At 41.8% G+C, this 23,088-nt stretch overlaps 1 protein-coding gene across 2 annotated transcripts in view; it reads right to left on the bottom strand.

Annotated features, from left to right (window-relative positions):
• GPR19 (G protein-coupled receptor 19) overlaps positions 1-23,088 on the bottom strand; it is a 399,152-nt gene that overhangs the window by 106,104 nt on the left and 269,960 nt on the right. For both annotated transcript variants that reach the window (XM_044088138.1, XM_044088139.1), the window contains one exon: positions 3,128-3,281. The gene's annotated coding sequence lies outside the window, so the exon portion shown is untranslated. The remainder of the gene's footprint in view (positions 1-3,127; positions 3,282-23,088) is intronic.

Genomic DNA, 23,088 nt, shown 5'->3' on the forward strand with positions numbered 1-23,088 from the left:
AGATAAAATAATGAAGGACAGCAGAATAGAGACACTGCTAAGCAAAGGAACTCATTACATTCCCATGTCAGCAGCACTAAACAGTATCAGTCTTCGAGTGTCAGAAATTTAATGCAATGCAATGCTTTATTTAGAAGTACAATGAGAGGTCCATGTACTGAAGTACATAAAGCAGTACAGACAACTACTTTACACACATTTATTGAAAGCCAGGCACATAGACATTCACTTAATTCATACAAATCCCAGTAGGATCAGAGTAAATACAAAGCAGTTGAGTCCTGAGACCACCTTGCTCTACCAGTCCTCAGACTGAACCTTCTCTCTCTCTCTCTCTCTCTCTCTCAAAGGGTCAGGCTTGTCAAGCCAGGGGTGAATTTGTGAATACCCATCCAATCATCCGGTTCTGTGTTTTGGGAAGATAATGTATCATACTGTTCATTTTGCAGTGGATGTCTATTCCAGAGGTGAGGAAGGTGGTCTATAATGAACCTCGGTCTCCACCTTGCTGTACTTATCTGCTTATGAATATTTGGATCCATGGTTCTGGTATTTGTGGGACTATTCTATTTGTGAAGATACAAAAGATCCATGACCAATGGGTTTCTAATGGCTTGGAAGGCAAGGCATAGATCTTCCCTCAGGAGTCTTTGAGATTCTGAATAAAGGGACAATGCTTCCAGTTTTTTTTTTTTTTCAGGTGGCTTAGGGTTTTAAGACACTGAGCTTTTATTTATAGTTGTTTGATATGTTTAGTGAAATACATCCAAAATGCAGCATTGTGTTCAATGATTGGCCTAATCAATGCTGAATATAATGGGAAAATGACCTCTTTGGACAAGATATTCCCTTGATGATCAGCTGAGCTAAGAAGGACTTCCTGACCACTCTCATTAAGTGATGATTAAAGGAGAGAGAATTATTAACCCAAGTACCAAGGTCTCAACCAAAATTCTCAATTTTGAAGTGGTAAATTGTCTATGTCATATGGTTGGGATGGGGGATAGTTTACCAAATGCAACAATGTTACAGTTTTTACCATTTAATTTAAGACCATTGTTAGCACACAATGTGTTTACAAGTGGAAGTTCTTGTTGCAGGGCTTGGGTGTCAGAGGGTGAAATGACAATGATTTCCAGTTTATTGCCATCTGCAAACTTGGTTAGCCAGAGTTCTTGGTTTGTGATCTGGAGGTTATAAAAGTATATGCCAAACAAAAGGGGTCCCAGCACAGAGCCCTGCAGAAAGCCACTGGTTAACTTCATGTTCTTTAATAAGGCCCCTGCTGCTTGCACCATATGCACTGAGCTGACTAACTATGCTAGCTTGGGTAGAGAGTCAAAGGCCTTGGTCAACTCGAGCCATGCCAATTGTGACACAAGGGAAATACTGCCAGCCCAGCTTGCTGGAATTTTGTAAATAATTATATGTCATTTGAGACTATTAATATGAGTTATATAGAGATGTAACAAAAGGAGATACTGCCAGCCATCTGGAATTTTGTAAATAGTTGTATGTCATTTGTGAATAGCATGATGCAATTGCTTGTGTTACCAAATGTATTAGAACTATATGTTATGTGTAAACTACTGGTACATAAGTGTGTGTTGAACAGGGTTTGTACAATACTGAGCTTTAAGAATGTGTTCACAGTGCACCCTACTGGAAAAGAACAGAAATGTATATAAACTATATACATGTGCAAATGTATGTTTTAATAGTAGAAACTGGAACATACAGAGTTAACTTGTAAAACGTCAAGACAATAAGTGGAAATTAAACTATTTTACGGTTGTGTTATAAAAGTTAGTTTTGATTCAGCAAGGAGACAGGATGTCTAGAACTAGGGTGCCTTCTGCATTGTAAGTTCTGAGGGCATAGTAACTCTTTTTAGATATAGTTAGGAATATAGTAGAGATTAGTTTAAATATTTTCTGTATTTATTTGAGGCTGTCATGCATTGTTGTTTTAAATATTTCCTGTGATTTTGAACTCTGAAGTTACTGTGTTGAGTTATTGAGTATTGTCTTGTTCTTTTATTATTTATTATTAAATATATTTAAACCTGTTTTTGTGGCTGATATTTGTGAGACATATTTAAGCTTTTAGAGTACTTGAATATCTATTTGGTGACACTGTACAGGCCACTCCTAATAGCCTGGCTTGGTCAGACTACCATTTGGATTAATAGTAACATTACACAGAAGGATTGGACACCCTTTATAAGGGTCTTATAGTAGCTGATAAGTAGGGGTTCTGGTGGCAGTGATAACTACCCTATAGTCTGGGTAGAAGTGTGCATAGCTAGTAAACCTGTGCCAGCCTTCCCCAGGTGTGTGCATGTGTGTAAAACAAATCTCAAAGTGTATGTGTGTGTTAGCTACTTTGGCAGGGACACTACTGACAAATTCTTACTGTACCAAATTAAATCAAACAGTACTGCAGGTGACTCACTATATTCCTCTCATGCCTCTGAATCTTGGAATTCCATTCCTTCTTAGTCAAGACAACCTAGCAATCCGAATGCTTCCACTACTGTTGGAACAATAGCTAAAGGTCTCATTGCTTTGTTCATGCACCACACCTGGCTAATCCTCCTTAACTGTCCTTACCTCCTCTCTCCCATCCTGTTGCAACGTGACTACTTGGCCAGTAATCTTCTATTTTATCCTGTACTACTATATCTAATTGACTACATACACTGTATCACACTTTACATTGTTATGAAAGTTCACTTTACTACTATTCTACTATCATAAAATACTATTGGTCTAAATTTTATCTAAACACTCATTTTCATCTACTATGAATGATTTTTTCATATCATTGTATTGCCTGCATCATCATTTTACAATGTTTGTATGTTGAATGCTCATGTACCTTATCAATGTTTTTGTTTTCTCACTATTGCATGTTCAAACTGTCATTATTTTTTCTCATTATGTATGCTCAAACACTTTCTCACACTGTGCTGGCATGTATGTTATTGTCTCTTTGTATCTTGCAGAGCTTTTCTCCCCAGGCCTCCACTGAAAAGGGATTTTCCACCCAGTCAGACTTCTCCAGTCAACAAAAGCAGTATATACATACATGCATAATTTATCGCAAACACATATTAACAACTAACCTTTTAACTTCTATGCTTGTTTTGCCATGATTTGCCATCCTAAAAGGTACAGTTTTATTATAAAAGCACCCAGCACCAAGAGGTCCGAGATATTTCCTGAAACACAGTTCTTGTGCAAACTCTGTAGATGTTTTGGCAGAAATCCATCAGTAACCTAGAAAAGGCAAACAGTAAATGAAATGTGTTAACAGTGTCATCATACGTTTATTTAAATGTATTTAGAAAATACTAAAATGGCAACTATGTTATAAAATATTCTGTCATAGTGTACATTTTTATTTTTATATAAGGTAAAATAGGTCAGGATTATTCACAATGTGGCAATAGCTCTGTAATGATTACACCTGCAGTCAAATGGAATTAAAGAAGACTAGTGCAGAAAATAAAATGTAAACAATTCTAAGTGTGAACTGAACTTCAAGTCAGCATAATCCAATGGTCTTACACAATTATATATGGTGACCAGTGACACAGAGATGTCCACAGTGAATAATATGTACAGTGTGGACTGATGGCACACAACATTTCATCTAGAAAAATAATGCTCAGGTTAGAAATATAATGCAAAAAAACTGTATTGTGAATTAAACTGCAAAAAAATGGTATATGACTACCTGTCCCACACATACCTCTGAATCTCTTAGCACAAGAAATCTGGACAAAGCTAAAAATAGTAGGGGGGCAAAGACCCAAAATCAGGGACAGATTTTAAATATTCCTTATATAAGCTTTTTGATTTAGTATGCATTTTCTGAAGGATTAAAAGTCTAAAACTCAAATGTCTGTCATTATTAAGTGACTTCAGTGTTCAATGATTTGCTTGAAAACCACAAATTTTATAAGGAACCTACCAAAACTATGAGGCAAAAACTTTTACATTCTGCAAAAATCTGGGCAGTTGGGCAGTATGGTCCCACATCTGAATGCATCACCTAAGTGTATTTGCAAACCTTATTATGCTTTACACAACTAACACACAGGTGCACCCACATGTTGGTTATATCTAACTACATATTATACTGAAGTAGCTCCACAGGGATGTACAAAGTAATGTTCCTTTTGTAGGAATTGATTCACAGGTTCATAAGTAGCTACTAGGGTTGCAGTCCAGGGGACCATTAAGGAGCCTAGCCCAAATTCCCAGTTGCCCCTAAGCACTGTCTGGTTAAGGGGCTTGCACAAGTTCACACAGTAGGCAAATGAGTGAATCAAATCCTGCACCACAGGAACTACAGCCTTTTGAGGTTGTGTCAGTGGTACAAAAGGTAGCATACTTACCTTTGGTGCTGGAAGATCTAAAGGCTGTGGGTTCTATTCCCACACAAGGTACTTGGATAAATATTTCTAGTACTGACACTATAGTGTAGCATAAAAGGGGTGCTGTACTCCTGTGTATACTGTCCTTCAGATAAGACCTTAAATTGAGTTTCATTCTGCCTGAGCTGGTTGTAGCTTAGGTGGATATAAAAGATCCTGCAGCACTTACTGAAAAAAGAGTAAGGATTGATTCATTTACATATTCATAACATATATTTCATCATTTTTTGCATTTTTTTAAAACTTAACATAAAATTTAGCCAGAAAAGAAAAAAAAAATATTTCTAGTTTTTATCATTGCAAGAAAAAAATGCATTTTTCTTAGTCAAACATCAACAATTTTTTTAAATTTCATTATCTAGCCCCCATCTTTTCTTCCACAACCATCTTTTTATTTATCTATCACATCTTTATCATCTGTATTTTTATTATTTATTTACCTTATCTTACATTTGTTGGCTCAGGAAGCTCAGTGGGGCACAAAAGCCCCTTTTCAGTAGAGGCCCAGGGAAAAAAGCTCCAGTGTATGCAGTACCATCAGCATGTTGTAAGTTATACCATATCGACAATGTCAGACAAAATACAATTAAACTATGTTTTATAATGGCAAAATAGATAAGATAGTATGTGAATGTACAGTAATAAGGATTCTTATACCAATTATACTGTATATGGATATAATTAGATAGATAACTATGCAGTAGGATAGATGTCACAATATAGAAAGTAGTGAGCCATTTAAAAAGAGTGGATAGCACAAGGGTGGTTTCATTTGAGATATAAATTAAATGAGTGGTAAAATAGAGTTAAGAGAGGCATAGGTAAAAGGTGGGGTGAGTGAAGCTAGGTCTATGCTCAGCCATTGAATTCAACTTGCATCCAACTTGCATGGAACAGCTATTCCCTGAAAGTTAAACATTGAACGTTACTTTTACGGAACACGCATATCTCTGAAAATAAAATCATTGCATGGCCACTAGGCTCATGACCTCTTTTCAGTGGAGACCTGAGGTGGAATTTATACTACTAGGGGAAATATGGCCAGGGCATTGGGTAACTTCCCCTAGTCTTTTTGATAAGCGCCATGGGATCTTTTACATCCACCTCAGCTATCACCAACTCAAAAAGATGGGGCCTTGGTTTAATGTCTCATCCTAACATTAAAGAAGCATGTGCAAGAAAACACACACACACGCACACACACACACACACACACACACACACACACACACACACACACACACACACACACACACACACACACACACACACACACACACACACACACACACACACACACACACACACACACACACACACACACACACACACACACACACACACACACACACACACACACACACACACACACACACACACACACACACACACACACACACACACACACACACACACACACACACACACACACACACACACACACACACACACACACACACACACACACACACACACACACACACACACACACACACTAATGGTGAAGGTCTTTGCCTTACAAATGCAAGATGCAGGGTTTGAGTCTCCCAAGGGATAATTGGCTAGGTTTAAAAAAATGGCTTGCAAGGGCAGTTAGCCTAGTACTAATCTAAATACTGTTCTGATGATGAGAGAACAATGTTTTTTTTTTTGAATGTATAAAAGAAAAATTGCTCAAACTATGTAGCTCTCCCTTATGCTGCACTGCAGTGTCAGCAATCAATCTATCTGGAGTGGGAATAGTACCCACAGACTTGTTCACCAAAGGTAAGTATGTTACCTGTTGTGCCACTGATACTGTCACCTGACTTGTATGAGGACTTTATTTAACCATATCTTATTTAGCCAGAATCACTAAATCATCTGCATATGACAAACAAATTGGTATGATAACTCCTTTTCCCATCTCCCATTTTGCTTCTTTCATTTCACACATGCATATTTGAATTACATTACTCTATTTCTTCTTCATGTCATTTTATGATTTCATTATATACTCTCTTGTTCCTTTGCTTCAGTCTTTTTTTTCTACAGTCAGAAATATTTCCTTGCATTCTTATTTGTAAGCACTCCACCAATCTGTCTACTTATCAAAATGTACTCTAATTGCCATATGCTGTTCACATAAAATATCATGTTGCCTTTTCATCTCGTTGGTTTGCCAATCTCTCCAGTCAATCTTTTTATTCCTTTTCCTTCTTTTATTACTTCTCTGGCATCTCCTGTTGTAGCTCATACTGCTCTATGATCTGAAAACTCAGCCATTTCTATCCCACCTGTTATTTTTTCATATCTTTTGAAAGCACCATATAATGTATTTCAGTTCTGAAAGTCCCCCTTTTATATGTCCATTCTCTACTTTTTCCTATTTTCAACTCTCCATGTCTTTAATATATTTTGTTATCTTTCCCCTCTCCTTTCTCAAATTAGAGTTAAAATCTCCCACTGTAATAACTGATATATTTAACAGGACAAAGTTTTTAACTTCCTCAGACAACTTTTTCCTCTCTGACATATTGTTGTATGCATAAACTACAGTTAGCCTTATACATCTTTCCCTTTTCCATGCATCACATGCAACCAGTCTTCCAGGTACTACTACTGTCACATCCAGTATCTTTCTCTCTTCACTTTTGAAAAAAAATCTTATTCCTGAATAGATATCACTCCCCACTAACCATATAGTCTTTTTATCCCATATTGCCTCAATTATTTTTCTTTTTTCTGCCTTCACACATCTGGTATATAACAATTGCATCACATCCATACTTATTTTTACACTTTTCGGTCACTACCACACGTCTAATATCATTCTGAATGCTGTCTACATTAAGTGCTAAAATTCCTGTCATCCCTTTCCTTTTTTGAATCTTTCTTATTTAAAAGTTTTTATTTTTACTTTTCTTCTCAGTACCATCCCCAAAAGGATTTATTATAGTTTTCTTCTTGTTCTTCTCTTGTCTCAAATTCTCCCTTCCCCCTTCATCACTTCCTAATGCTGCATATCTGTTTTTATCTTGCACTGTAATACTTTGTAAAACATTTCCTATTTCATTCCCATCAACCTTTTCCATACTAAGTTCATTTTTTCTTCAATTTTGGCCCCATAATACTTTCTCCATCAATATCTTCCATTATATTATCCTCAGATTGTCTTTCTTCTGAAATGTTTTCTTTTTCTTCTTCTAACGTCTCCTTTTATAGTAAAGTGCAGTCAAACCAAAAATGTCCAGATTCATTGCATGTTCTACGTTTAGGCCTGCAATGTTTGCATTATGTCCCAATTCCTGACATTGCCCACATCTTCTTTTATTACAGTCTTGCACCAGGTGTTTGTCATCCTTAATACCTCACTGTACCCCATTTCCCATCCACAAATATAAAATTTGAAAACTGCTGTAATTTTCCTTCATGTACATCTCGTGTCATGCATACGTCCCCCATCCACTCATGTCTTTCGTCATGCTTTTTTTTATCTCACACACCTATCCTTGCATCAATTCTTATTTTCTTTCAGCTTCAGTCATAGCATCTTTCTTTCCTCTGTATACCATTTCTGCATATGTGAATTTTTGTACTGCTAACAACAAACACCCCGTTACAGGAGCATGTATATAAAACCAGGTACTCTACTGGCTAGGCATACCCCCAAACTGCTGTCAGCATCATCTGGTAATCCAGCTCCTTTTCCTAATTCATCTTGCAGCACCTTCTGTATTACTTCTCCCAGCACACCATCCACCATGGTACGCCAGCTTACTTCCTCATCAGCATTTGGCTCATCTCAGTCCATCATTTCCAGCAACACAGAAGTTTCCAGACCTACTTCCTCAAACTCTTTAACAGCTACCTCCTCTTTTACACAGTCTATTTGTGAGATTCCAGTATCCAATAACACTGCATTCCCATCCTGCTTTCTCCTCTCTTCTTCCATCTTGAAATTCTTTTAGCATTGGTGACATCCTCTGGCACCACCTAGTACTCATAAAAGCGTATGTGTTCTTTATTACTAAACATCAAATCATATTAACATTATTTACAATATTTACAAATTATACATTATTTACAATTATATACATTCTTAACTCATACACTGCTGTCTAGCTACATTTTTGATACCTTCCAGTTACTCTTTTTATAAACATTCATTGCCCCCCCGTTTCTTCCATAACAAAAATCATATCTTCTTTAATATTTCTGACTACCCATTTTCCATTAAATTTAATCTCATTCATGCTCTCATTCCAAATAGTCCATATAATATAGAATATTTTTTATCAATTTTCTTAATGGGCAGGATTCACGAAGCCTCCGTGTAAGAGTTACAAGCCTTACACGGAGGCTGCAGTTAAACGGTGTGACGTCAGCATGTCATGCATATGCATGAGGGCATGCTGAATCACACCTAAGGCTTACACAGTCCGTGGAAGACAATAGGGGGCGTGTCCGTAGGCCGAGCCCTGCAAGCGGACATGCCCCAGAAGAGTAAAAGTGCCTAAAGTAAACCCCCACGACAGAGTACATGGAAATGTAAATAAACACAACACAACACATGCCACCACAGACTATGAACATAAAATTATATAAATGAACATGTTATATTTTTTTTAAATTGTAAAGATGTTTGCCCGTGAATGCGCTCGTTTGCATGGGCATGCCTGTAGCTCAGCCACAGTTAGCAGTAAGTGGAAAAGCATATAAGAACTAACTATGCAAAGTAAGCCAAAAAGCAATAGCATAGCAGTAGAGACGTTGGCTGAAGAGCAGGCAGTCATGGTTTGAGCCCCCACAACATCAATTTTTATTTTTAGTGAAATAAGCACGAAACAAGTCCCTGACATATATGTACACATATAAAATTATATTTTATGTAAAATGTAATGAAATAGGCCATTTATTTTGAAGAAATGTGAGATAACAAAATAATAAAAGATGCCAGATGTGCCTATAGCTGAGCTACAGTTTAACAAGTTGAGTGCATCTGCCCATAGGTGAGCAGTGGTTTAACAGGTGCAAAATGAGTGCCCGTAGGTGAGCAGTGGTTCAAGAGGTGCAAAATGAGTGCCCGTAGGTGAGCAGTGGTTTAACACCCTGAAACTGTGTGCCCCTAGCTGAGCTGAGCGTAATATGCATGCTTACAGCCAAATGAAGCGTAAACCAGCGTAACCCGTTTGCGGGGAGCTGCGCACCGCACCAACAAGCTAACCGACGGGCAACGTTGAGCAAGCTGTAACAAAACTGCCTTTACACAGACACACCTCCTAGCCTGTCTAGACAGTCATAAAATATAAAAAGCAGTGGCCAGGTTTGAACCCAGGATACCATGCACCATAGTCAATGTAATGAACCACTAAGCCATGACAGCTGTACTTAGAAATGCAGTAATAGCAAATATATAGGAATGAATAGAAAGAGGAGCATGACAAAGCAGGTTTTGTGAAGCTGATACAATTCCAAAATGGCCAATCACAGATAAGTGTGGGAAAAACGGCATATATAAGCCCCATAGGTGGGAATACACAGCATAACCGATTGTAGAACTAACTTGCAGCCAGAATGTCAGGAGTAGGTGAGGGTAGTTGCTTCCGAGCACAGAGGTGGGGCGTTGAGGAGTCCAAATATATGGTTTGGCTCCTTGTCCACAATCATGATGCCCAACTCATGCAGGGCCAGGTCCTGTGGGGAGCATATAGGGCTGAGGTGTGGGACCGGTTGGCTCATGATCTTACCAGTGCCACAGGGATTCCAAGGACTGGTGAGTAGGTCCATCACCACCATGTGGACCTGAAGAGACGGAAGCAGGACCAACTGAACCTTTGGATCCAGGAGGCCCGGCAAATGCCCAATGCCCCACTACTGAGTAAGTTACATCTAATTATGTATGTAAGAAATTAACCTAGCTGATATTATGGAGATGTGTATTCCAATATTACTTTATTTATATTACAGCTGCAGGTGTCCGTTCTGCGAACTGCAGAGCCTATGGCGATAGGCTGGTGTGGTTGCGCCACCAGGCAGGTCAGTAATCCTCTCCCTGTAACTGTAAATAAATATAAAAGTATGACAGTTAGCAAAAGAGTGCAGTGTAGTCACTAAGTAATAAAATGTGCAAGTAACAGTGTAAGAGTGTTTGCAAGTATTGCTTGATTACAAAAGTGTGTTGCAGTCTGTAATCCAAACAGAAAAATGAAAATTTCTGAAATAAAGTCTGAAATAAAGATGCCCCACCTGTAATATAATAGTACACAACCTGCAGAAGGCTGAAAAGTACAGCTGCAGAAGATGAGCAAAACACGTGTGAAATATATCCCTGTTGAAATACTGAAACATGACAGAAGTGAGACTGTTGGAAAACATGTCAATAAAGCCTAGAAGTAAGTACCATCCTGAATTGTAAAAATAAAACAAGTGAGAGAGTGTGAGAAAGAGTTATGAATCCACCAATAAAGTAGTAATAACTCCTGAATAAAGTATACTGCAGTCAGTACAGAATGAAATGAATGTGACAAGCAGAACCAAACTGCGAAATGTGTTCAAAATGTTCCTGCAGCTGGAATGTGTATCCCAAAATCTGGATATGTTGCTCTCAGTCTGCAATATGCAGATAGTATGATTGTCTGAAATACCAAACATCCACAGTTGTCTATAGCTATATAAAGCAAATGTAGCAGGATGATGTAGCTGAACAGAGCCAGATATGAACGTGTATGAATAAAAATGAAAATGTATATTGATGTAGCAGTAACATTCCTATCACCAACCTGAAGTAGTTATCACATAGGAAACTGTAGGTAGAACTGTAGTGTGTATATATCTGTAGCTATTAGAAATGTACAGCATATGTATTGGTATCTGAAGGTGTTAATTATATTTTCTTCACCCCACCCTATAACCATATATAATCCATTCCACGTGAAATTGGTATGTGCAATCACAATTAACACCCCTGGACATTTGTCCTGTTGGGTCATACATATTTGCATGTACGTTGATGCATCTGCCCTGTTCATACATCCAAACCTGATGGCCTGTTGCCATCAATCAACCCTGCATGTTGTTGGACTGTGTATTGCTGTTCAAATTATGCATGTGTTATGCTTGCTGTACAATGGTGTGAATCTCTGGGTGTTTGGTTAATGGGAATACTAATGCATGCTGTTACAACTAATTGCGAATGGTATTGTATGTTACTAACCCAAACTGTCATGACATAATGCAAAACATAGGACGACAGGGAAGGCGGGTTCCAGCGGACCCACCTCTCCCACCTCAGCTGGCGAGTGCACCTGACAGTAGTGCCCAGTCTGGACTCTCCTCCGGTGGCCCTGTGCCACCTGCAGGTGGAAGCACTGCAGGGGATGGGGCTCGTCCCCTCTGCAAGTGTGGCCAGAGGAGAACCACCACTCACCCTCCGTAGCGTCCGGACTGAGGTGCATAGGGAGATCCAGGAAGCTGTTCTTGGAACCCTACACCAGCTTGAGGCACAGGTGGCACAAATAATGGGCATGCCTGCTGCCCGGCCTACACAGCCCCGTCCTGGGCAGTGAAGGCACAGTGGCAACTGCCCATGAGTGGGGATATCAGTTCCACTCTTGCCATCTGTGGGCTCATGGGCTCTGGATATCCAAACATCCATCCCCGTCAATTGTGTAACCCCCCCACACGTGTCATACACCACCCCTGTATGCATCTTGTTTGTCTTGTCTGTTGACCTACCCAACCTACCTCCCCAGCTATACTGACTTCCTTTACCTGACATACCACTCTCACCTGAAAAAAAAAAAAAAAAAGGCACTCTGTACCCACAAAAAAATTACGCCCCATACATAGCTGCCCACTTTGCACACATGTCTGCTGGACATGGAAACTGTCAATTACAATTGGCTGTACAACAACTATTATTGTTGTCCTTACACCTCTCTCAGGGGTGGAAGGTTTCAAATCTCACACCAAATTACAAACATATGCACAGCTGTTGCTGATGAAGAAATGGGCAGCTATGGGCCTTACCTACATCCCTCCTGCAAAACCCAAGCTTGTTTCCCTACTGTCTTACCCTCTTTGTGACCTCTTTTTCACCACTTTCCTGTCTCCCCATTTTAATTTCTTTCAAAGAAAATAGCGTGGGTGTGCGCACTAGTAAGCACTTTTAAGCGGTTGTAAGCGGGTGTGTGCGGAGCTGAATGCCAGTGCGCATGCGTGAGCTCCGCGCAAACCAGCGCTAACCCAGTTACAACTGCTTAAAAGTGCCTTAGTCACTCTGAATGACAGGTCCTGTAGTCTGCTCAAAAGCAAAATAAAATCCCACTGTCAGTCCCGAACCCAGGACCTTGGAAACAGTAGTCTGCATGACTTACCACTAAGCCATGACTGTTATATAAGAACATTGTGCTACAATAAATATATCATGTAATAGTAGGAATGAATGTAAAGGGAATATAGGATGTGTAGTACACAAAGCATGTCATGTATATTTACTGTCAAATCTAGTGTATTTCTATAATAGTAGTGTGTGAACAGAAACAGCCATGCTAGTTGGTAGCTAGTAGGTAATAATGTCACTGTAGCACCTTGCAAGCCACACACATACTCACAGCAGGATAATCACTGCCCATACCCCACAACCTGTTACAGGAACACATCCGGACCAAGTAATAAAATATGTGGAGCAAAGGGCCAAAACCAGGGACACATTACAAATAATGTTACAATAAACTTAGACAGTTCAGAGAGTAACAAGTTCTGCATTTTGTTGGATGTTTGGAAGGGTATGAAGTCTGAAACTTAAATGTTTGTCACTATATTCTGACTTGAGCCCAGAGTGATTTGCCAGAAAGAGCTGTGCATGAGATATTGACCAAAATATGAGGCAGAAATGTGGACAACCTGCAAATATTTGTACACTTGAGAGGTCTGACACCGCCATATTTGAATAGTTAAGAGCCTAGACATAGCAACAGTGACTGAGTTACAGGGATGCCCCACAGACTCCATGTGAAATGTACAAACAGTAGGCAGAAAGGTGTTACAACACATGCAATGGTAACTATGAAGTCCTGAAAGTATGCACCACTTGCACAACAGAAATAGTGTAGTAATACATATGCTCATGCTATCCCACAGTCACAACTGCAGAATACCAGACAATTTAATGGGTGTACCCCACTGATATGTACCATTCCATGAGGCAGATAACAGATGCACCTGAGAGTCTCTGGGGCCTGCTCAGCAGCATACTCAAATACCCTAATAGATGTCAAGGCCCACACCATGGCCAGACCACACTGCATCCTGTAACACCCTAGCAGATATAGCAAGCATTTCCAAGGTGTGAATGTACATGGAAAATAGGAAAGCCACAGCAGCACACTACAGTCAAGACACCTAGCAGGCATACAAGTAGTGACTGTAAAGGGCAAATATTGAAGCTATAGCAACAAAGTGCAACAGCCACTGCTATACACCAGTTACACCACATGTCCCACAGGAAAGCACACACACCCACATTAACAGTAGTAGTAGTCTTAGGTGTCAGTGTACATACACAGTTAGTACAGGAACCTGGAGAAATGAATGGAGAAATGTTAATCTACAACACAGCCGGAAATATGAGAGAGATACCAACCTTTACACTCACAGAACAGTGTCCACAGCATACCAGCATGGTCCCTGCCCTTAAAATCTGAAAGGGCTACGCCTATCTCACATACCTTTTTATAGCACTGTTCTGAAATCACAGTGAGAACTGCAATCAGTACACAACTGGCTGCATGCAATTAACAAATGCTGGCTAACAATTGGTGCAGAGGCCATCACATGGACATATGCAGATACCTACAAAAGCATGCTGTACTCCCAGTCCACACATGCAATACTTTCATTGCACCCTGAGGAGGTAGTGAGAGACAGAGAGAGAGAGAGAGAGACAGAGAAAAACAAAATTAAGCATACACAAACAAAACTGGTCAGCAACAGCCACCTGATAGATGACAACTGGCAAGTGGAGCAGCAGGACACAAAACCAGATGGCAACACAAGCAGCTGTGACAAACACAGGTAATGTAAAGTAATACTATAAAACTCTACGTACTGTGAACCCTCCATATGTGTCATTGGTCTGTATCCATATGTATATGAAGATGTGCAAAGGGCATGGGACATACAGCAACTATCAGTGAAGGCTGTACATACATTTGTATGTGAGAGCATCTATGTGCACATATCAATGTAGGTTGAATGTAGGTTGTAGTGCAATGTACAAAGTAGGTTTCACAGTTATGTACGTTTAGCAGTATGCTAGTGTGTGTATACAGTATGGTAAACAAACATGTTGATATACCTATCTATCATATGGATACGTATGTATGTCAAAATATGTATGTATATATATATATATATATATATATATATATATATATATATATATATATATATATAATATGCATATATGTATAAATACATAGAGAGAGATGTAGGAATACATAGACAGATGTAGATAGATAGAATATGTACAAACATATATATGTAATACACACATACAGATATAGATATATGTAGATACATATACATAGACAGACAGATCTGACTATCTACAGGTATGACTGTATATGATGATCTCACACACCCCCTGTCCCACCCCCTCTGTCACTCTCACCCCCTCTCTGTCACACCCCCCTCTCCATATCTATAGCAATATATGTACATCAATATATATATATATGTGTATATGTATACAGACATATATATATATATATATATATATATATATATATATATATATATACATATATATATATATATATATATATATATATATATATATATATATATATAGAGAGAGAGAGAGAGATGTATATATATTCTGAGTGAGGCACATGTGTACAGATGTATTGCAACAGGTGCCTGGTGACAAAGGCATGGAGTGAACACCAGTGTCAAAACTGGAGTACCATACCCCATTTCAAATCACCTACACCAGTAACCACCAGATATGTGATTGGCTGCCCACCACTGCATGTGTCAGGGATGAACAGGGTCATAAATATGTACAATAGTCCCCCCAGTGATATTCACAGTGGCACACTATTCCTGGAATACCTGCACATGGTATGTGTCAGCAGACATGGTGTGTCAGCTACGGACATGTAGGTCAGTGTACCCTTCCACACCACATAATGGCTGCCATGGTATGTACCTCACATGACAGCTACAGATATGGAGAAGGACACAGTGACATGTACAACACTGTGACAATGCACTCAAACACATTACCAATGCACAGTGACTGACAACACCACAGAGTACACACATACTACCCACATAGAGGTTACCACTCCTGGATTTACATACTTAAGTCACACCCATGACAGATGTCCAACAACCATAGTAACACCTCACACCATCCACAACCTAAATGACTGCTGTGTGTCGTCTGTGCCACTGCAATAGAGAGCACATGGTGGAGGTACAGGTTCCTACCCACAGATAAGACATACCCTGCAATAAACCACACAGTGTTAAGATGCAAGACTCCCCATGAGTACATGTCACACATACCCCTGCTGAATGTTAGTCAGATAGGTAATATGCCATATGAGTCACCCTGTGTAACTCTTTGACAGCAGCAGGTACCATCACACCACATGTGTCACAATGGTCAGGGTAGCAGAACAGTATGCTGCTGTAGTCCCAGGGGCAATAGCATATTGTATAGTATTGTATTGTAATGTATTGTATTGTGTTGTATTGTATTGGTATGTAGAGGTGCCTCCTTCGTGGAGTGGAACCACTGCTGCTGTGTGCCAGTGTACAGGTACATATCCTGTAGTCAGGCTAGTGTTACATAGCACTTCTATATGTGTGTTTAGCTCCTCTTGGAGTTCATGTAGCATGCAACTGGGGATACCATCAGGTCCCATTCATGTTGTGTATTCTGCTTTTCTGAGGGCGGCTCTCACCTGGACATCTGTGATGACAGGGAGGTTACAGTCAGCTGGGATAACTATGTCTTATTTTGGGGGAGAGGGAGGGGGGAAACCTGCACTGAACCTGTCTGCCACAATGTTGCCAATATCTGTGGGTTCAGTGAATTATTTGTTGTTGTATACTAACTATGAGCATAGTGGAGGGTTTCTGACCAGGTTGCTAACATAACTGAAGAAGGCCTTGTGGTTATCTGTAGTGTCCCTGTTGATTTCCCTCTCAAAGTTGCCCATGGATGTTTGTATGAGAGAAAATAGATCCTTACTAGTGCTGCTCAGACATGCCTTCCATTTATGGAATTATGCTCTGTCTTGCAGTAGCTTCCATCTTTTGTAATACAATCTGTCTATGGCTGGGGTCCACCAGACAGGATGTTGTCCCTTTGTGGAGAGTGTCTTGGTCTTATATGGGATTGCATGATCCATGCATTCTCAGAGATGCCCGTAGAAATCATTTGTGAAGGGGTCATCATTGTGGGTTGTGTCTTCCACTAGCCCAGTGGGCTGAAAGGATACCATGTCACTGTTGCAAAGTGTAAAGTTTGCATTTGCAATGTTATTCACTATAGTCGTTTGTGCTGGTGGTGGAGGTGGGATATGTATATCCAGGGCAATTAGTTTGTGGTCAGCTCACAGTAGTTGATGATGTAGCCCATACAGTACCTAGATACAAACCCCCAGAGTGAGGAGGTGCTCTGGACCTGAATCAGTGTTCTGACTGCTGGGGTTTGGTAGTATGTTGTATGGAGTGTGCCAGGTACTGTTGCACAGTTGCTGGCTGAGCACTGATACCTGGCCATTTACATGTGTATCCACCAATAGACAGACAGATGCTATATATGTGAGATATGTCGTATCATAACAGTCGAGTAGCATGTGTAGTATGTGTGCCAAATTCTGCTGACATATATTGCTGATATCATGTTATTTCCTTTTTCAGGAACATGGCTCACCCGCAAAATCCAGCTTACTCTGCAGCTGAGTATGAGGAGATACACCGGACCCTGGTGCAGGATTATGCAATACTCTTTTCCCGCACCAGCCAGAATCAGCAGGAGAGGGCTGCACTGTGGCAAGACCTGGTCCGTCGGGTAAATGACATAGGCATACATAATAGGACATATGAGCAGGTACGACATCACTGCAGTGATTTAATCAGAAATGTCTGTCAGTGTGCATCGGATATCCACATGCAACAGGTCGCCACAGGTGGTGGGGTGGCTGCACATCCCCCACTCACCAGACTGGAGGGGCTACTCATGAGTGTAGTGGCTCCAGCCCGCCAACAACAACAACAGCAGCAGACATGCATTATGATGGAGGCTGGAGCCACGCAGCAGCAAGACTATGAGCGTGCAGGTAATATGCCATATGTATAGTTGACTGTTGTGTACACTGGTAGTTAATGCATGTGTGAGGTGTGTCCTTGGTTTGTAGCTGTCATCATAGTATTTAATGTGCAAGTGTGATATCCTCAATATCAGCAGCTGACCTGTGAAAGGCGACTGTTGTACTACTGACATTAGTTTCCTCACTTCTGCAGGTCCCTCCGGTGTAACAGCAATGCAGCCTATCCATGCTGGTGAGTGTGTATTGACAATACCTTTAATAGTCTTGATAGTAATAGTAATATTAGGCTCACTGAGTAGTGCTCTGTGTATGCATGCAGGTGTGTCTGTGTCTGTGTGTTGATATCTCGCATACTGAGTAGTGTACAACTGTGTGCAACTGTCTGCAACTGTGTGCACGTGTGCACATGTGCATGTGTGCATGTGTGCATGTGTGCACCTGTGCATGTGTGCATGTGTGCACCTGTGCATGTGTGCATGTGTGCATGTGTGGACCTGTGCATGTGTGGATGTGTGCATCACTGGTAATATTGTGTAGACATTGTAAACTGTGTTTCCTGTTTCCCTCCCACAGGTTCTGGTGCTGCTCTGGTGTCATGCAGCAGGGAACCTGAATCAGGTGCCATGGGTACTGATAATGATGACATCTGTGTAATGGCACAGGAAGGTATGCCAGGGCCCGTCATTGGTCAGCCAGTTGACAGTACACAGCTGTCAACCCCATCAATGCGCACAGTTATCCTGCCAATACACCCTTTGTCACCAGTGTCCCTAGGTGATGGACAGCATACAGTGGGCATTGACCAGGGTAATGTGGTATCTGTGGCACATGCGTCCCCACACAGCAGCCATGGGCATGGCCCTGAGATGGTACCACACAGACAGATGTCCAGGAGTTCTCGTGGGAGCATACGTGGGCGTACTGCCCCTGTCAGACGTGCCCACAGAGGTCTTACAACCTCAGCTATGTTTCAGGCTGTCATGCAGGCACAGTCACATATGGAACATTACACCAGACAGGGTCTGAGGGAGCTGACAGCATGTCGCACAGCCATGACTGACAGTATGCGTGACATTGCGGCTGCCATCCGTAATTTCACCGATGTCATAGACAGACGTTGTGGGGACATATTAGACCGGTTCCACAACTACATGTCCATGAGCCAGGGCGATGGTGGACGGTTGAGGCGTGGACGTGGGCGTATGCCAGCAACAGCAGCAGCTGGCAGTTGTCGCAGATGACAACAGGGCCACGGCCACCCCCATAGTGCCAGCAGCAGCCCCAGCAATGCTGGGTCTGTGCTGTCATCAGACTGCCCCAGGAGACCACGTGCACATGGCTCTGGCCAGGCCCAACAGGGATCTGTGTCCAGTCAATGAACACCTGCTTCTGATGACAGTATCCAGTCTGAGTTGGTACCGGATATGGTCTGTAGCACCCCTGCAAGGCACAGGTACCGTGTCCATGGCCAGAGACACTGATCTGTATGACCTGGCAGGTACAGTCTGTGGCTGTCCACAAACACCAGTATATGGCAGCCATGAGGTGGAACTGTGTGCATCCATACACACATGCGAATTGACAACACCTATTGCTACCACATACACGCACACACTGCATCAACATTGCCCCACCTTGTACTGCTGTCCCTCACCAACACACATACACATACATGTCAATTGGTGGTATCGGTGGCTGACTCAGGCATACCAAGTTCACACCCAGTGCATATGATGAAACTGTGCCACCTCCTGCAATCTGTAACATCAGTGCAGGTACAGGTTAACATGTTGCTGATGCACAGGGTGACTACATAGATGTGTAGTAATAGTATCATGTTGTTAACAGTACTGTGTGCTGATATAATTGTGGGTATATCACAGCATGCCTGATGCAGTAAGGGTATGATTGTCATGTACTGTTGTCTACACCCATGGTAAGTACCATAGTGTATCATTTGCACATGTTGGCATACTGGTGATAAGGATGTCAACAGAAGGCTACATACATAGGTAGCACAGGGGATAAGGTAATGAAAGTATTAATACGCAATGATGGACATGTAAACTGCAAGTGGCATGTTGCCCACACTGGACTCTGCAATGCGGATGTTTGAGGATGTTGATATGTGTGCAGTACTACACGACTGGTACAGGACACATAGGAGCACCCTAGCACTGCAAGCTCACATCTCATACCATGCTAGACAGCCCCAACACACAAAACTAACTGTCACAGGAGGGAGAGTCCCATACATGTCAGGGATACTGTGGTGGCAGGCCAGGTAGCATACATCCTAAGTATGGAACCACTGAGTGAAGGCTCAGTGTCTGTTATTTGACATGTGTATTACTGCAGGTATGAGCACATGGATTTCCATCCAGTTATTGTACATCCTGACGGTACATGGTCTGTACACTTGTGTGCGCTGAGACTGGACCCTAGCCATCTGACCTGTGTATTTCCATGTACATGTGCATAGTGCCTGCATATTTGCAGTGTTACCTACTGGAAGTGGTACAGCTTGTTTGTTGTACAATGGACTACATGCAGCCCTGCTTACTGTAGCTTTGTTTGCATGCATGTTTGCTTGCAGTTACCCTGGAATACTGATCCCACCTGCAATGCAGAGTTACAGAGCTTCTGTGGACTCCTAGTGACATCTGCATAGCTTACTATATGTATGTCCATGTCTCACTTGACAGAACATCACTGTTTGTCCTGTTCACATGTACGTTGCCTGTGACACATTGCATATGACTTACCTGGCATTTGTTCATATGAGCAGTCATATATGCCACTGCTAACTAATCACAGGCACTACACCCTCACATACTCACCCTCTGTTGAACCACCTGCTTCGCTAGGGACGGCTTGCACCTGTCACCCCTGGGCTTTCGGATATTGGCAAAGGCTCTTGCTACCCCCATAGTGCCTTTGTTAGGCAAGGCTCAAAAGACAAACCCACCACCATAGGTATCACAAGGGATAAGAAACTAAGAGTAATGCTACTCAACGCCAGAAGTCTAAACCTCAAGATGCACGCACTCGAAACTCTCCTTAGCATGGAGAACATCGATATCTGTGCAGTAACAGATACCTGGTTCAGGGCTACCGAGAGCACCCCAGCACTACCAGGTTATACCTCATACCATGCTTTTCAGCCCCAAAACTTGGACCGAACCACAAAAGGAGGGGGAGTATCGATATTCATCAAAGATACCCACACCTCCAGGTTGGTGGCAAAGCACCAAGCATCACAGACTATCCATGTGCAACTAACAGTGGGTAAAACTGCCTTCCAGGTTATAGCCTGCTACAGACCACCCTCCCAAACCCAAGAACAGTGGAAAATATGAAGGTCTCTCCAAACACCATTATATTGGGCGACTTCAACTACACAAACATAGACTGGGAGCATGACTCTAGCTCCAACACCCTAGCCCAAAGATTCCTAGAATTTATGAACTCAAATGCTATGGAACAACTTGTTACCACTCCCACAAGAGGGGAAAACATACTGGACCTGATCATCACCAACATGGGGACTCTATGCTCCAGACCAGAAGTGTATCCCTCACTGGTATGATCAGACCATAAACTAATCTCACTGGATATTCACATCCCGACCCCACCCCCTGCCCAGAAAACCACAGTGAACAACTTCTCTAAAGCAAATTCACACTCCTCAAAACCGAGGTGGAAACCTTCAAAGCCGCCGGGCCTGTGGAAAATAATGGCCCAGACCGCAGATTCCTCTATAAATGCATTCTATGGACACCTTCAGGAATGCATGGATCATGCGATCCCAAATAACACCAAGACCCAATCCTCCAAAGGCAGACGTCCTGTCTGGTGGACCCCAGCCATAAACAAACTATACAATAGAAGGAGGAAGCTACTAAATGATACAGCAAAATCCCAAAAAGGGAAGGCATCAGTGATCAGTATTAGCAAAAACTACGGGCACTCATAAAATTGTCTAAGGCCAGCTTCGAGAGAAAATTGCACAGGACACTAAGGATAATCACAAGGCTTTCTTTAGTTATGTTAGGAACCTGGGTGGTAATTCCCAGATATGCTCAGAGGAAGTCCAAAATGTCAAAAGAAACACTGAACCCACAGACATTGCCAACATCCTAGCTGACAGGTTCAGCACAAACTTCTCCCCCCTCCACACCGAAAGGGCAAATATTTATCCCAGCACAGTGCTGCCCCCCTGACATCTCAGATGCTCAGGTAAGAGCCACCCTCTCCAAAGCAGAAAACACAGCATCAATGGGACCAGACAGTGACCCGGGCTAACTCCTACATGAACTCCAAGAAGAGCTACACCCAAACATAAAACTACTGTTCAATCCCAGCCTTACTACAGGATATGTGGCCAAAGAGTGGCGTACAGCAACAGTGGTCCCTCTCCATAAAGGTGGTGCCTCAACGGATCCTGGACACTATCGCCCCATAAGCCTGACTAGCTTGGTCTGCAAAGCTATGGAAAGGATCATCATGGACCCCATAAATAAAGATATTGGGGACCTACAGACACTGGATCATACCCAGTTTGGCTTTGTTAAGGGTAGATCCTGCCTCTTAAACCAGGTTGATTTCTTTGAAACAGTCACCAAGGCCATTAACGAGGGGAAGGTGGTCCACACAGCCTACCTGGACCTCGCAAAAGCCTACGATACAATACCCCACTCGGGCATTCTAGAGAAGCTCACCAGCTTAAATATAAACCCCTATGTCACTAGATGGATTGCACACTGGCTCAAGGACAGAACCCACATGGTTAGAATTGCTGGAGCCATGTCAGACTCCAAACCAGTTACAAGTGGTGTCCCACAAGGCTCAGTCCTGGGACCTCTCTTGTTCGGTATATATTTCTCGGAGGTACAGGCCAACACGGAAGGACTGTGGCTGACCAAATTCGCAGATGACTGAAAACTGGCCGCCATAATCGACTCTCCAGCCGACACAAGCATCCTCCAAAAGGGCCTCATAGAAACAGACAACTTGTGCCAGAGCCATGGCCTCAAGCTGAATGCCATAAAGTGTATAGTCATCCCCTTTGGCAAAAACAAAGTGCCCAGAAAGTACCACATAGGTGGTAATCCATTAGGTACAGAAGAAGTAATTAGGGACCTGGGGACCCAAGTTGATAGCAATCTCTCATGTGACAACCACGTGGCCAAAATGGTTAGAAAAACATTTTATATAGCCCACCTCATCATGAAGGGATTCACATCTAGATCAGGGGAGGACATTGTGCCTCTTTACTCATCCCTCATCAGGCCCATAATTGAGTGCCCCTGT

The sequence above is a fragment of the Protopterus annectens genome, chromosome 11.part0 (assembly GCF_019279795.1).
Source record: "Protopterus annectens isolate FY-2018-M chromosome 11.part0, PAN1.0, whole genome shotgun sequence".
Classification (NCBI taxonomy): Eukaryota; Metazoa; Chordata; order Ceratodontiformes; family Protopteridae; genus Protopterus; species Protopterus annectens.